We start from the raw sequence: 11,487 nt of genomic DNA on the forward strand, positions 1-11,487 counted from the left end.
TGGAGCTGAGTGAGTGCCATTGTGGGGTGTCTGTTCAGTTCACGTGAGGAAATCAACCGATACCTACTCAGAATGGGGCCAGGGCAGCAGTCACACTCATGCACACACAGCCAATGGGTGTCTTCTACAGAATTTAGAACTGAGAAAGAAAAGGACGGTGACTTTAGTGACCACTCTCTTCTGCCACAAAACCAGTAGAACAGGAAAACCTGTCTGCTAGGAAGGGAGAATGGAAATGAGAAAGAGTGAGGCGGTTGGTAGCCCACTTGTCTGGCATGCATGAGGGTGTGGGCTCAACCTCCAGGAACCTCATGCTGTAATAATCCCAACTCCTGGGAGGGAAGGGCAGGAGAATCAGGAGTTCAAGGCTCACCTCAGGTACAGAGAGAGCTCAAGGCCAGAAAACCTGAGGGGAGGAGGAGGTAAAGGGCTTGGTCTCAGTCTGGTTCCTGCATCTCTACCCTCAAGCTCCTTCGATCTTATCACACATTTCCCATGTTTGGACTCAGCTAACTTAACTCCGAGAATCATAAATCCATTTAGCAAAATGCCTGTGTGGAATTTGCTGAACCTGTCTGGGCACCATGTCCTCAGCCATCGGGTTGGGGTAATGAGACTGCACAGCAGGAAAGGGACCAAATAGAATCATTGACAGCACTAACGATTGAACCATTCATAGAACCATGCTCTAACCTATTACAGCTTCCCTAAGAGGACAAAGTCAACCCCTAATATATGAAGAGAAGATTCCGGGATTACATATTGATGATAGATGGTTGAAACTCATCACTGAATGAAAAATTAATGTTTCCCCTAAAAAAAGGACTAGAGCATTCAGTTGGTGGAGTGCTGGCCTAGCATGCACGAAGCTTTGGGCTTGATGCCCAGAACCTCATGAAACCAAGCATGGTGGAACACCTGTAAACCCAGCACTCAGGAGGTGGAGGTAGGAGGATCCAGAGTAGCTTATCAAAAGAGGAAGCGAGACCTGAGGCAGCGTGCTTGTGTCTCACTGTCACCAGATGCAGGCACATGCCAGTGCCATGCCCGCAGAACTGAGCCGAAGAAGCCCTCATTCTTTATGAATCACCTAGTTTCTGGTATTTTGCTATAGCAACAGAAAGACAAAGACACATCCTTTGTGTCTGCTCCTGTGATTGACTTGGGTTTTCTGTTGGTGTTTTTCATTTCTGGCTTCTGTACTGATGACAGCTGGGCCTCTCCTATTAATTTCATGCCATTCTCCTGTGGCTCGGGGATACTTAAGGAATAGTTTCTTGAAATCTGCAACCTGGGCTAGCCAGCCTCCAAGATGGCCCCAGGAGCCCCAGTCCTGTTATTCACCCTCTGAATCTGTGCCAGGCTTGGTCTGTGTGACCAATAACATTTGTCAAAAAGGACGTTTCTGTTTTTGGTAGTCCAGAGACTGGCTGTCGATCGGGCCCCGGGGGAAGGTGGGGAATGAGGATCCCAGGTGCTCTTCTGAAGAAGGTACAAGCTCACAGGAGACACTTCTCTCCCATAGAGATGCCAAGACCTACTGCCTCAGCTGTAAGACAGAAGACTTGCTCCAACCTTCAAGACCTGCCAGAGATGGGAAACCCACCGCGCTGCCCTCCACAGATCTGCAGACTTGCTCTGCAAGGGGCTGTCTTTGGCTAGAGCCCTAACACTTGCAGCCTCTCTGCTGGGCACCCTGAAGCCTGCTGAGAACCCAGAGCTACAACACTACCAACACTACCAACCTCTCTGGACTGGTTAGCTGCCTTCTTCTACTTTTCCATTCAAGTTTCCATTCTTCCATTTAAATTGTTCCCACATGGCAAATAAAAATTCCACTTGTAGGGCTGGAGAGATGTTTCAGTGGTTAAGAGCACTGGCTGCTCTTGCAGAGGATCCAGGGTTCAACTCGCAGCACCCACATGGCATCTAACAGCCGTCCATAACTCCAGTTCCAGGGGACCTAACGCCCTCTTCTGGCCTCTACATGTTCGGGTACACTTAAATACATGTAAGCAAAATACTCATACACACAAAATTAAAATAAAAAGTTCTGCTTATTTGTTTTCCCTTCACTGTCTGCCCATTCCATTCTTAGAGGGAGGGCAAGACTAGGACCCACTAGAAAATCAACTGTCTCAATGTGACACTGATAGGGTAAGAGGGGCCCCCAGTGAGGCTCAGAGCCAGCACCAGGACAGCCTGAGGTACTGTTAGAAATATGTTCAGGAAGCCGGGCATGGTGGCACATGCCTTTAATCCCAGCACTTGGGAGGCAGAGGAAGGCGGATCTTTGTGAGCTCGAGGCCAGCCTGGTCTACATAGTGAGTTCCAGGACAGCTGGGGCTACAGGGAGAACCTGTCTCAAAAAGACAAATTATATAGATAGATGATAGATAGATAGATAGATAGATAGATAGATAGATAGATAGATATAGATAGATAGATATAGATAGATATAGATATAGATATAGATATAGATATATATCAGGGTCGAAAAGGAGGAGACCACCAACACTCCAATTAAAGCATCTCGACAAGGCAAACTTTTACTTCTGATCAAAAGGGTGCACTACTCACAGCAGAGAGATGAAGGGCAAGCACACGGAATGGGATCTGACACATTTTTATCCCAATTCCTAATGCAATAGTGCTGTGTCTTTTCCCACAGTACTATCCAACCTCACAGTCTTTCCTGGTTGGTGTAGATTCTCACAAAGGAATGAAAAGGGGACTGGGAGTTTGACCAAAGAAGGGGAAGGGCTCAGCCTTCCCATCACTACCAGGTCATCAATTCCTGGAATGCACCCAGACCCTTTTCCTTCTTTTGTAACCAAAAGTATTACAGAGTGGGTGTTAGGGGTGAGCAGAAGATTAGAATCTCTTGTCATAAATCAAGAGTTTTTGTAGGGTGGGGAGGGGCCGATCAAAGATTAGAGTACCTTAAGCTGGGCATTGCACTCCTTTAGTCCCTGCACTTGAAAGGCAGGCAGGCAGATCTCTGTGTCAAGGCCAGCCTGGTCTACATAGTGAGTTCCAGGCCAGCTGGGGCTACAGGGAAACCCTGTCTCCAAAACAAAACAAAACAACCCCATTGGAAACAGACCCTTCTGAGGCCTGCCACCCCTGCTGCAGGCAGACATACTGTTCCTGTCCTCCAAGATCCTATTCATCTACTCTCATCTGAAATCTGTTCTCTACAGACTTATTTTCTTCAGAAGACTGCTGTTGGTTGGCACTCTGAGACCAAATGAGAACAACCTCTTGTTGGCATCCATAGCTTCCAAGAGTTCAGAGCTTCTACTGTCCCAATCAACTGTCACCCCACATGGTGACCTTCTATTTTGCCGTGTGACTTGTTGCTCCTTTGTGAATGAAGTCCTGATTTGTTCACCCTTCACTATCTACTCACTTCATTCGTGGAGGGAGCAAGACAAGAACCCAAAAGGAGAGAAAACTGGCTCAACAGTGTATGCCCTGGGAGTCTGACACACCAAAAACCCAAAGTAGTCCCCCTCAGGGAGAAATGTACTCACAGGCTCCTGATTTATCCCTCTTTTTTATTTTTCATTTATTTATTTTATTTTATTTTTGTCTTTTTGAGACGGGGTCTCCCTGTAGCCCCAGCTGTCCTGGAACTCATTATGTAGACCAGGCTGGCCTCAAACTCACAGAGATCTGCCTGCCTCTGCCTCCTGAGTGCTGGGATCAAAGGCGTGCACCACCACACCCGACATTTTTAAAAATATTTTATTTATTCTTTTTATTTTATGTGTATGAGTGTATTGCCTGCATGCAGGTAAGTGCACCTGTGTTGTGCAATGTCCACAGAGGAAGAAGAGACTGTTGGATCTCCTGGAACTGGAGTTATGGACAGTTGTTAGCTGCTATGTGGGTGCTGGGATTTGAACCCAGGGTTTCTGCAAGAGCAGTTAGTGTTCTTAACCACTGCGCTATCTCTCCAGCCCTTTAAAAAAAATTTATTTTCATTTTATGTGTATGAGTGTTTTGCCTGCATGTGTATAAAGTGCACATGTGTCATGCAGTGCCCATGGAGGACAGAAGAGGGTATCAGATCCCTTGGAACTGGAGTAACGGATGGTTGTTAGCCACCATGTGGGTACTGGGATTCAAACCCGGATGTCCTGCAAGAACAATTAGTGCTCTGAGCCACCTCTCCAGCCCTCGATTTATCCCTCGAATTGTAGTTAATAATTGCTACATCATCCGTTTCACCAAAACTGTTAAGCAGATGTGATGCTCTCTTAGCCCCGAGGCATACGCTGGGCTGTCCAGTGGCAAGCTCCTCCCAATTTGGTAAGTGGAACTTGGGGACCAGTTTGGGGACAAGTTAGATGATCTAGGAAAACCAAAGTGATAACTGTTTACAAGAATCAGCAGCTGGGGCTGCAGAGATGTGTGACACACTCAAGCCAAAAACAAGGGAATAACAGGCTTTTAAACTCACAAACCACGTCAGAAGGTAGGGCGAGTGCAGAAGAGATCAGTTCCTTAACTTCCGAAAGCCACGTATGGAAAATGAGTTTAACAGTTCCTCCCTAGAGTCACTGACATGGGGGACTTAACGCAATAACGTCATTAAATGGAATCACACTTAGCTCTGTGATGATGAGCCAGTGTGGCCGCCAGCCATTCAGGAGCTCTTCTGAACAGCTCCCGGTGATGGGGAGCATTCCTCTGCCACTGATAGGTCTGTTTGCTCTTCAGCAAGTAAATGGCTTTTTTCTTTTTCTCTTTTACGACAGCACTAGATTCTAGGAAAAAATAAAACCTGCATTTCCTCTTCCTGATGCTCCTCTGTAAACAGCAAGTAAGAAATCTGAAGGTTCTGTTTACACTGCAGTTACGTTCCTACAAGCCCTACTTCTCCTAACCTGCAGATTAGCTGAGGTTACTCAGGTGAAGATTTCTGGTACAGGAAATCTGATGACTGAGCCCTTGGGCTGAGTTGTGCCCTTCCAGCGCTCAGGACTAAGCCATATAAACCAGCCCCGAGGCAGCCAGCTGCCCTGGTCCAGCCATGCCCCTTCCTGTCGACACCTGGCTTTACCTTTCCATTACTCAGGACCCACTGGGAGAAAAGGGGTTGCCCTAAGAGTCCATGAGTTCTTGACACGTAGCTAGACAACTCTACAATAGCCTTTTTGTTTGGTCTGTTTGTTTTTGGCTTTAGGATACAAGATCTCATGTACACCAAAAGCAGACTGGCCTCAAACTAGCTGGGTCGCTTGGATGACCCCGGACTCTTGATCCCCCTGTATTGGAATCTCCTCTACCTTTCCAAGTCTTGGGATTACAGGCAAGGGCCAGGCCACCACACCTAGTTCACAATAGTCTTCTCTTTGTGTTGGTATGTGTGTATTCGTGCCTCATGTATGGTGTATTCATATGTCTGTGGGGATGGGGTGGGGAGTACTTGTACCAGTGTAGTTTGGGGGAGGTGTTGTTCCATCACTCTCAGCCTTATTCCCTTGAGACAAGGTTTCTCACTGAATCTTGAGCTAGGCAAGTAGGCAGCAAGGCCCAATAATCCTCCTGTCTCTACCCCTTCCAGCACTAGGGTTTCAGGCCAACAGGTAGAGCCACATCCAGATTTTTTACATAGGTGCTGGGGATTTGAACTCAGATCCTCATGCTTGCAAAGCACGTGTGCTTACCTGCTGAGCCATTTTTCCAACCCCCACAAGATCCTTCTTAACAAAACAAGGAACCTATGAAATTCAAGTGTGTGTGGAGTGCTGGGGCTTGGTTTATTCACACAGCGAAGAAGTAACAGTAGACATCATCTGGTGAAGATTGCCTAATTCATCTTTACCTTTTTGGGAGCAGCTCTTCACAGGGTAGAAGGGGCTGAGGCTGGAGAGGATTGGAAAACAGACCACAGGGCTCCTGTGCCCCCTGCTTCAGCCCTCACTGGGGCTTATACTCCCTGTGCTGCATGTGAGGGGCTGGGCAGCAGCATCCATGGCCCCTCAGGGTTTCTCTCCCACAGCTTCATCCTGTTCTACATGTTGGCTCTAGATCAACTTGAAAGGGAAACAAAAGGACATTGTATCTTCTGAAAAGGGTAGGAGTACAGTGTTCTGTCTTCATAACCTCCCCTGGGCAGCTGTCATTCTCAGTCCCCAGCCTCTTTGTGTGCCTTCACTCAGTCCTCCCACAGGTCACTCTAAATGCATGACTAAGCACAGGGACTATAGATAGAGCCAATTACATGGAGGATACAGTCATCAAACTATAAACAACTATGATATAGAAAATAAATACTACTTGGCTAATGTAGAGATGACAAGCTCTAGCAAAGGTCTAGTAACTGAGCTTAAGTGAAGAATGCAAGCAGTATTTTCAGGTTTCTGGGCATACATAAGGGGGGTGTGAAAGTTTTTGAACTGTGATAAAGTTGCAGGTGCCTCTAATAAACTCCTTTCTTTGTTTTGGTCTTTGGTTTTTGGAGACAGGCTCTCAGGTTGCACAGGCTGGCTTCAAACTCAGTACGTAGCTGAGGAAGGATGACCTTGAACCCCTGACCTTCCTGTCTCCACCTCTCAAATGATGAGCTTACAGGTTTGCGCTACCACACCTGGCTGCTTACATTTTTTTAACATGTCTGTAGTGTGTGTGTATATGTATGTGTGTGTGTGCAAGTGTACATGTATCTTTGTGTGTATGGTGGCCTGAGGCTGACAGGAAGTCTTCCTTGATTGCTCTCCACCTTATTCATTGAGGCAGAGTCTCTCAATTGAACCCAGAGCTCACCTATTTGACTAGTCTGGGCAGCCAGCTTGTTCTGGGTATCCTGTCTCTGCTTCTGGGTGCTGGAATTATATGTGGGCCATCACACTCATCCAGGATTTACTCTACTCCTCATGGGTGAGTGGCAGATACTTTATCGTGTCCCCAGCCCCAGATGCCTACATTCTTAACTGAAGGTCAAAACTAAATTTGATAAAATCAGGATGTAATTGTTTCCTTACCAAGTTGATAGACTCCCTTAGCATTGTGGATCCCTGACAAAAAACCCCCGCTTCAAACCCCTCCCTGCAGCATTGTCTTTGACCTGGAGGACATAATCTACTGACTACCAGGGCTCTCTTAGATCTTGCAAACCCACCCCATCTGCCCACTCTGCCCAGTGCTATTCATTTAGGACTCGGAGTTAAACTTTTTCAAATTTAGGTGATCTTGTTGAGAGAAATTGTATCCACCTCTCCCCTGATCCATCCAGCCAGTAAACAGGTGGTTCTTCACACCTCGGCCTTTGCTTGGCTCTAGAAGGGTTCATCTGAGCAAAGAGAAAGCATGGTCATGAAGGGGACTTTCAAACACTGTCAGACCTACAGGTGGCCAGCACAGAACTCGTTTGACCCTGCTTGTCTGTTCTCAACAAGGCTCTGACCTGGTACACTGTAGAGAGGATTTCAAAATGTCATTTGATGAAGATTTAACAATGCTCCTGGCTCTCAGAAAACAATCTCCTCAACCTTCATCTCTATAGGGTTGCCTCTAGGCACCTTAATTTCTTTTAAGAACTTTTCCTTTGTATTCATAGCTTAAGTGTTTAACACAAGAGGTCTAGTTTTTATTACATCTCAGCCTTCAACCTGCCTTCCACACTAAGCTTAACCATTTCTGGCCTTTTTTCTTCGGGGGAGGGAGGTTGAGACAGGTTCTCTCTGTAGCCCTGGAACTCATTATGTAGACTGGGCTGGCCTTGAACAAACAAGATCCGCCTGCCTCTACCTCCCGAGTGCTGGGATTAAAGGCATGTGCCGCCGCGTCTGGCTGTAAAATGTGTAGCCCAGGCTGGAACTCCAGATCCTCCTGCCTCTGCCTCTTCAGCATATCCCACCAGGGTGCGTCACTATAACTAGCTTGGCTTTTGGAAAAAGTAGGAGTCTCGTAGCTTTACATTTCAATACTTTAGAGGTCACTGTAGGGTTGGTAATTGGCTAATTTCAATATTATCGTGTGTATTTTACTTTCCTTGTCACTGACCAAATACCTGATAAGAAGCAACTTAAGGGGCATTTACTCTTAAGGGATGTTATTTTTATTTTATATGCATGAGTATATTGCCTGCATGTGTGTAAGTGTGCCCATGTTGTGCAATGCCCATAGAAGTCAGAAGGCGACATTGGATTCCCTGGAACTGGAGTTATAGATGATTGCTAGTCACCATGTGGGTGCCGGGAATCAAACTGGGTCTTCTGCAAGAGCAGCCAGTGCTCTTAATTGCTGAGCCATCTGTCCAGCCCCAAGGAGGACTTATTCTAGCTCATGGTGCAGGAGTGCCCTATTGTCCTGACAAGGAAAGCATGAGCTCATGGCTATGGCAGCAGGAGCATGAGGCTGCTTGCTCACATCTAGGCAGAACAGGAAGCAGAGACTGGACAGAAATGGGGCTGGCTAGAAACCTAAAGGCATGCCCCTTCCTTCAGTGTCCCATTCCTTCCAGCTAACCCCCACCTCCTAAAGGTTCCACAACTTCCCATCAGCTGGTGACCAAATGTTCAAACACATGAGCCTGTGGGGGACACTTCACATTTAAGCTATAGCATTGTATCCTAGGGGGTAGGGAAGCCTGAGGAAAGGGAGACAGGAAAACAGCTGGTTGGTGGAGCACTCAGAACATACACATTTAAGTTTGTAATCTTATAGGTTTGTGGTGTCCCAAAGCAATCATAATAGTGACATAAAGACCGACACAATATACATATGGATGGAAAAGTTTGAAATATTAGGAAAACTAACAAAAGGTGACACAGAGGCATGAAATTAGCAGATGCAATTTAGAAAAATGATGCCAACAGCCTTGATCCACAACAGGATTTGCCACAAACCTTTAATGTGTAAAGCAGACAAATTCTATGAAGCAAAGTACCATGGAGAGAGAAGTGGGAGATACAGGGATGGTCAACAGTGGATATGGTGTCTTTGTGGGATGATAAAAACATTCCGCAGTTTATCGTGGGGAGGACTCCGCAGCACTTCGAACGTAGTAGAAAGCCATCGAGTTACGTGCTGTAAGGGGTTATATTCCAATGGATCTGCTATCTTGAAACCTATTGGAAGGGTAGGAAAACTGAGGCCAGAATTCAGGAAATCAGGGTAGACAGGCACTATGGATGACTACTGCTAACCGCTGCACTGACTGGGAGGAAAGTTGGCAGCACACTCACTTTGGCAGCCTGCTGAAGTCCACCACCTGACCCACCACACTGGAGCACTGATAGTCTCTCCTTGCTCCCCCCTCTAAACCTCAGCCATGCTGTTCAGAAGCGAACTACTAGAACCCCAGCCAGCTCTTCCCTTGCAGGACATAAAAGGACACAGGAATGACGGTGAGAAGTAAAAATAAGGAAACAGAACTCCAAACCACAGACCTGACTTATTCAAGGCCACACAACTTGTAAGTGCTAACTACTACCGGGCCTAGGCCTTTCATTAAGAAAAAATTAACCATCTTTGTGAATTCGAGAAGGTTGGACCAACTGGCTCACAGGTTAATTCTTTGACTTCCACCCAGAAAACAAACACGCCCAAGTTGATGTACACAGTAAGAATCCCTGAACTGCAGGCAGGTGGGCCAGCCAAGCATCACGCCTCAGCCCAAACATGTGCGAGAGAAAAGCTTGTTTCATAGGTTTGATGGTTTTTTAAAAAATTCCATAGACCATGAACAAAATGTCTGACTTTGGTTTTTTTTGAGACAGGCACTTACTCTGTAAACTCAGCTGGCCTCCAATTTGTAACAGTCCTCCTGTCTCTGCCTGCCAGGTGCTGGGATTATGGTCATGAATCACCATGTCTGGCTTGTGTCAGGTTTTTTGTTTGTTTTGCTTTGTTGTTGTTTTTAATTATTGGGACTTCTTTACTGGGAGCCAGGGCAATAATTACCCAAGTCTTTCATTCTTTAATTTGTTCAGAAATGTTCCCTGAACATCTCTTAAGGAGCGCGTTTCAACAACAGTGACAAAATGTAAGGAGGCCCTAAAATGTACCTAAGGCAGAATCAACTAAGTATAAAAATTCCGAGGCGCACTAGGGAAGAGCTACACATCCAGAAAAAGTCACACCACTGGACTCTTGCTTAGTATCTCCTCGTTTCTAGGCACTTGTGTATATCAGCTTTTTAATCTCTATAAACACCCTATGGTATAAGAGGCAGCTCCTACCCACCAAGTTCATATTAGAAAATCAGACATAAATGGTTTAGTAATGCAGGGGAAGAGAAAAAAGTTTCTCTCTACCCTGCTTCATTCTTAGTCTTGACAGAATCCCTGTAACAAAAGAGATCAGTGAGAGAAAACAACCATGCTTAATGACACACACATCTCGTGTACAAATGGAAGCTACCCAGCTGTGGGGAAATCTGAGAGGTGGCTTTGGACTTAGGCTCAGATACCATCATTCGATGAACAGAAGGAGGGTGTGAGACAGGCTGGTAAGGGGCAGGCAGCCAGGAAAAGCACAGCAAGCCAGTGAGGTTTGCAGATTCAAGATGCTGTCTGCATTACTGAGAAGGTTTCTAGAAACTTGGAGTTATCTTTCTCTTCCTTGTAGAGAAAGGAAGACACCCTTAACAGTGGAGATTTCTTGCACAGATCAAATTTCCATACTATTCTGTTTTCACCTATGTCTGCTGTTTTAAAAAATAACCAGGGGCTGGAGAGATGGCTAGCAGTTAAGAACACTGAATGTTCTTGCAGAAGACCCGGGTTTGAATCCCAGCACCCACATTGCAGCTAACAACTGTCCATAACTCCAGTTCTAGGGGATCTGACAGCCTCTTCTGTCCTCCTTGGGCATTGCACAACATGGGTGCACTTACCTACATGCAGGCAATACACAAATACACATAAAAACATAAAAATAATAAATAAAATATTTAAAAAATAACCAGCTCAAAGTAGTCCTTGTGCCAAAAGGGTATATTTTGGGATGGCGTAGTCTGATTTCTTAGGCATGTTTTGGGGTGTCATAGTGTGATCTCCTACATAACTTGTCAAAGATCACAAAATAAATAAGTGAATTTAGGCAGTCCATGCCCTGTGCCATCTCACTGAGGTTGTTCAGAGGGCAAGTGGTCTAAGGGCTTCTTGTTACATAATTTATTTGTTAATTTGTTTATTTGTGTCTGTGTGTGTGTGCATGTGTGCCTGCAAACATGTATGTAAGTGTACAATGCCATGGAATGTGTGCTGAGGTCATAAGACAACTTACAGGCGGTGTTTCTCTCCTTCCATGATGTGGGATCTGGGGATGGAACTCAGGTTACCAGGCTCAGCTGCAAGTGCCTTTAACCACTGTGCCACTGTGCCATCTTGCTGGCCCATAGTAGCTTCTATTTATTTATTTAATTATTTAAAAATTTATTTTATGTATATGAGTGTTTTGCTTGCATGTATCTAAGTACACCCATGGACACTCATGCGATGCCCATGGAGGTCAGAAGAGAACATTGGA

This window comes from Nannospalax galili, unplaced genomic scaffold (assembly GCF_000622305.1).
Source record: "Nannospalax galili isolate Female #2095 unplaced genomic scaffold, S.galili_v1.0 scaffold263, whole genome shotgun sequence".
NCBI lineage: Eukaryota > Metazoa > Chordata > Mammalia > Rodentia > Spalacidae > Nannospalax > Nannospalax galili.